Raw genomic sequence first — 6,000 nt, forward strand, 5'->3', positions numbered from 1 at the left:
CAAAAATCTTACATTCTGATGCTCACTTCATCATGCCATAACTTTGTGCTCGGTGGTCCGTTTTGTGCATATGACATATCAAAATGTTCATCATGATGTGCTCTTCATTTTGTTCCATTGTGCCATGCTTGTTCGAGTCCATCTTGATGCCCAATTTTTTTTAGGATCACGCGGGTATCTTGTAATTGTCCGATGGTTTTGTGGCGAGAACATTATTCTTGGTGCCTCCTGACATTTAGGGGTTGTGGCAGTGTCCCGGGGGGTTGAGATCCAAGGTGTTGTCGTCATAATTTTATCTTTGCAGTTCTGGAATGCCTAAGTTTCGCCGACATCGAAAATATCTTTTATGAAGTTGTTGGTGAGATAACCTCGACGCCACCCAGTACTGGGGCGGGAGTTCGGGAGTATTGCCATAACTCGTATAACGGATGCTTTTCGAAGGTTGAGGTAAACGATTTCTGAAGGTTTCTTGGTTATGTGTTGAAGGATGGATACAGCTGGATGTAGGATTTGCTAGTTTTGGGTGAGATATTATGCTTCCCTGTATCCCCAACACCTGATTGCATAACCAGAAAGTTTCGGGAGTTTATAAGTGGGAATTCAAGTATCACATAGGAATTCTTTCCAACAGACACATGATACGATATGGGATCTATCATCTGTTTTCTGGCTTATTTTGCAAGCCAATCCTTTGTTTTGTTTCGAGTTGTGGTATTCGAGTTGCTTCGAAGTCAAGTGTTGATTCCATACCTTTCCTAAGTGGTGTTCTCATATTTCTATGTGAATAACGATCCTTCTTGATCATCGAGGTTGTCATGTTAATTCTTTCCAACCGGTGTGATTCTCTTCAAGATGATCCTATCATTTTCCCATCCGTAAGATCAACTCAAAGTCTTTTCAACGTTATTTGTTTCATCCGTCCCAAGTTGTCTTTGTTTTTCCCAACCTCCCACCCTTTTTCCTTCAAGGCTTGGATTTATTAACCAAGTAGCCATCTTATTGATGTCAAGTCTATCCATTCTTTTACGTCAATGTTCTTCTCCGGTGATTCTCAGGAAGATACTAACGGAGCTTCAAGTTCGTCACTATTCACTCATTTTCTTCTCCGGTCGAGTCAATCCTTGTCGATCACATCCTTTTTCGTTGTTTAAAATGATTTTCCCATGCCGTTGCACCTCTTAATCTTTCACTTCTCGCTATTCAATTGTTCCGGAGTGCTGAAGATATCTCAGAAGAATCATGTTTCCACTCGGCATTCGTTCAAGCTCTTTTGAGGATGTTATCTCATTCAAGCCATTCAATTCAACCGGCGCAATCTTCCATTAAATCATTCAACGGTGTTTCTTTTCAATGGGACCTAACCCACAGGTCTTTTCCCAGGATCGTACCTGACTCTTCTAATTTTCCCGGAGCTTCTCAAGTTCTTTTCCAAGTTTGACGTAAGAATGAGTTATCATCAGTCAAATGCCTTCTCCAAGATCTTTCACATTCTTTTCATCTTTGGTTCAACCTTTCTAATTTTCATTCCGGAGTGCCTCAACAATTCTTGATGGTGTTACTCGTCGTCATTCTCGGATTTGAAGCCGAGGAAGATTTTTCTCTTAATCTTGATCCATTCTCTTCAAGATTCGTGGTTCTAGCTTCTTGATATCCTCTCATAATTGTTTTCAATTCTGAGAATTCTTTTCACCCATCCGGAGCAATTCAGGAGTCTTTTTAGTTTGATTCCCTAGAGCCCGTCTTCTCAGAATTATTCATTCTAGCTTTCAGCTCTCGTTCTCAAATCTTATTGGTGCATCATTCAAGTATTCTCCAATCAGTTTGTGATCTCTTCATTTTCATGTATCTAAATCCCCTCAAGTATCTTCACTCGTTCTCTAATTATTCCCGGTGTTTCTTTATCTTTTCTTCGAATTTTCAAATTCTTACGGTCGTTCGTTCAAGATTACTTTCCTCTTGTTATCATATCAATTCATTCGTTATTTCCAAATCCTAGCGGTGGTTTGTTGAAGACCTTCCCAAGTTTGCGCTATATCTATCTTAACCCTTTTTCTACAAGAATAAGTAGTTTGCCAAATCCGTTGCTTGTCATCAAGCTAAAGTGGTGAAGGATACGCATAACGTAATTCTGATTATTGTTTCATCCAAGGGATTAATTCCTTATTCCGGAGGTTCATCAAATTCTCAGTTTTATTTGGTTCATCTTTTCTTTTCCCGGAGTTCCAAGCTCTCATCATCACAAAGATCCATCTAATCATTGCAAGGTTTCAACCTTATTCTTTTCATCCTTCATTTCGTTTGATCATTCTTTTATTACCGGAGTTCTTCATGGAGGCTCTACATGTTGGTTCATAAAGGATTTGATTCCTTCTCGAAGTGCTCATCAAGATTCTTTTTAGAGGAGCTCAAGCATTCTTCATCTCGCATTCCGAAGTGCAATTCTTTCAACCGTATCATTGGAGGTTGTATTATCTCATTCTTGATAATTTGAGTTCATGTTTCATGATTCACATGTTGTTAAGAATGAGGTATTTTAAATCCATCAATCCCTTCATTGGAGTTATATTGGGTTATATTTCACCTAAAGCTTTCCGTAAGGATTGTTGCTATTTATGGTGCTTATAAATGGTCCAACTTCTTCAATTATCCTCCCGGTGAAATAAGTTTTTCATCTCCTTGTTGATATCAATCCAATCTATTGTTTTGTTAGTGGCAGAATCAACTCAAGATTTTGACGTGTTTTCCATAAGCCCACAACAAGCTTACTCTTTTCGTTGTTGGTAATCCAACAACTCCGTTCTAGCATTTGTTGTAAGCATGCTCTCTCAAGATCTTGTTTCCCTCTGTTCATTCCATTCCATTCTTTCTTTTCTTTCGGAGGCATCGTGATGTTGCTCTTTTCTCTCATCATCTCGAATGGTGAGGATCGTGTTCTTTTCGTGCTTATCCATTTAACCGGAGTGTTGTGCCCTCTGCTCAAATTCTTTTCGCCTTGTCAAGTCTTGCATCTCTTTTCAACCGGAGTGTTGTCCGGATTTGTTCTTCCTTGTTCCTATTTTCTAACGGAGTGTTTTCTACTTTGTTCATCTATGTTGTATTCTCTTATCAAAATTGTTTAACATCTCAAGGTTCTTTGGTTTCACTCATTTGTCAAAGAAGCAACTTTGTTTTACCTTTTCTCTTCCTCTTTCGTTTCCCTCCGGTGCCATCCTAGATCTCGGGACAAGATCCTCTCATAGTGGTGGAGTGTTGTAATGCCCCGAGACCGTTGCGCCAGGTGTCTTCCAGTTATTCGCTGTTGTTGCCTTGTCATTTGTTTGCGTGTCATGCATTTCATATCATGTCATTATGTGCATCTCTTTTGCATACGTGTTCGTCTCACGCATCCGAGCATTTTCCCAGTTGTCTGTTTCTCAATCCGACACTCCTACATCCTCCAGCGCCCTCTTTTGCCTCTTTTCGCGTGCGGGTGTCAAATTTTCTCGGAATGGACCAAGATTTGTCAAGCGGCCTTGGTACACCACCGGTAGACCTCCTGTCAAATTTGGTGCCATTTGGAGTCCGTTTAATACTCCAACGGTTAACCGGGGAACCGTAAAGGCCTCGTGTGTGTTCCAGCCCAACACCCCTCTTAAGTGGCCCAATAACCCTTCCAAACCCCCTCCATCCTCTTAGCCGTTCGATCACGATCGCGTGGCCGAAAACCGCACCTCATTTGGATTCTCCTAGCTCCCTCTACCTATATATTTGCACCTCCCCCCGAAAATTTGCGGATGAACCCTAGCCTTCCCCTTCCTCGCGCCGCCGGACATGTCCACCCCGCCAGACATGTCCAGCCAGCCACGTCGTCCGACCAATGGCGAAGCGCCACGTCACCCCGCCGCCGCTCCCCTCCACTCCACGGGCGCCACGTCACCAACCCCGCCGTCGGTCAACGCCTCCCACCGCGCGGGCCCGCCGAGCCCAGATCCGGCCTGCCGGGCCGAACCTGGCCCGGATCCCGCCGCGTGCGCTGTCCCGATGCTTCGTCGCCGCCCCACGCCTTCCACCGCGCGCTGCCCGGAGCTGCTCGCCGCCCGCCGCCGCGGATCGTCTCCGGCCGACGCCCGCCTCGCCGTCCACCGCTCAAGTCCGGCGGGACCCTGCAGCCCGCGCCTCCCGCGGACTCCGCAAACTCCGGCCGGCCCCCGTCCTTCTCCTCACTCCGGCGAGCTTCTCATCAAGTCTGGCCGCCGTCCCACCGCAACTTCGGCGAGGATCCGGCAAACCTCGGTCCACGCGCTGCCTCAGATCCAGATCTGAAAACGAGGTTGACCCCGAGATTTTCGTCTAAGTCCCAAAAATCTTACATTCTGATGCTCCCTTCATCATGCCATAACTTTGTGCTCGGTGGTCCGTTTTGTGCATATGACATGTCAAAATGTTCATCATGATGTGCTCTTCATTTTGCTCCATTGTGCCATGCTTGTTTGAGTCCATCTTGATGCCCAGATAGTTGATGCAACAGTGCTATAAGATGTTAGGTGCTGCTTCTTATCAGATTATGAGCATTTGTCATTTTTGCCATGATTATTGTGTGCTGCCTATGGTCATGAGCTCTACATGTGTTTCGGGCTATGACATGCCATCTTTACAGGGGTGTATGCCATGTACTTTTGTGATCAATGTGGTGACTAGCACAAGCATGCAAAGTAGCTCTCGTGATATTGCTGATTTCAGGGACTTAGAATCTCACTCTCATTTCCCTGTTGTTATTTTTATGCCATGTATTCATGTTGCTACAGAGAGATCCATGCTTCTTTTGAGTATGTTTAGTAAGGATGATTTTTACATATGGTTATGCTCTATCCATCCGTGTCCCTGTTTGTATTTATGGAGTACCCTAGCATGACTCAATCTTGCTCTACTTTTGCTATAAAATGTTCCTGGCAGATTGTTTACGTGTTAATCAATTTTGCCAAGGTTATTGTAGTTGATCCATGCATGCTATGAGATTGCTCTTGCTTTGGTTAGCTTCTTTAACATGTCTTCTTGCTGGTACTATGCTTAATTTGTCATGAAATGTCTTGTGTTGAGTGAATCGAGCTCGCAAACATGCCTTCATAATTCTGTTTATGCCATGTCCAGTTTTTTGCTAGGTCTGAATCTGTTAACGAAACTTGCTATGTTTACATGGGTACCAACATAACTTTTCGAGTAGATGATTTTTCATATATAAAACTTTTTAATCCGAGTTCGTATGCAAAAGTTACGCCCACTTTACATATTTCCAGAGAGATTTTGCAAATAAAGTCGAAATTTATATTTGTAAATTTTCCCAACAACTAGACCACATATCACATGGCTAACTTATTTTCTTTTATTTTTTGACATTTTTATCATTTTTTTATTTTTTTAAACTGAAAAGGCGGTCCACGGGGGAGGGGGGGCGGGGGTTGCATTCGGTGGAAGCCGGGCAAACTAGTAATGGCGCACCATGGGGTGGTGCGCCATTAGTAGTTAAACTAGTAATGGCGCACCACACCCACGGTGCGCCATTACTAGTTTTGAAAAAAATATAAAAAAATTGAAATTTTTTTGAAAAAAACTTAGTAATGGCGCACCACACCAAAGGTGCGGCATTAGTAACAAATTTTGTTTTTATTTTTTTTTCAAAACTTCTAATGGCGCACCGCACACCAGGTGCGTCATTAGTAATACATTACTAATGGCGTACCTGTATGTGGTGCGCCATTGCTATATTCTAATGGCGCACCACACACACGGTGCGCCATTAGTGTCCATTTCATCTATAGCCGTTTTCCTAGTAGTGTCTTTAGTCACATTTAGCTCGTTATGATGATGCATTACCGAGTGGGCCCAGAGATACCTCTCCGTCATACGAGTGACAAATCCCAGTCTTGATTCGTGCCAACCCAACAGACACTTTTGGAGATACCTGTAGTGCACCTTTATAGTCACCCAGTTACGTTCTGACATTTTATACACCCAAAGCACTCC

This window comes from Triticum aestivum, chromosome 2A (genome assembly GCF_018294505.1).
Source record: "Triticum aestivum cultivar Chinese Spring chromosome 2A, IWGSC CS RefSeq v2.1, whole genome shotgun sequence".
Lineage (NCBI taxonomy): Eukaryota > Viridiplantae > Streptophyta > Magnoliopsida > Poales > Poaceae > Triticum > Triticum aestivum.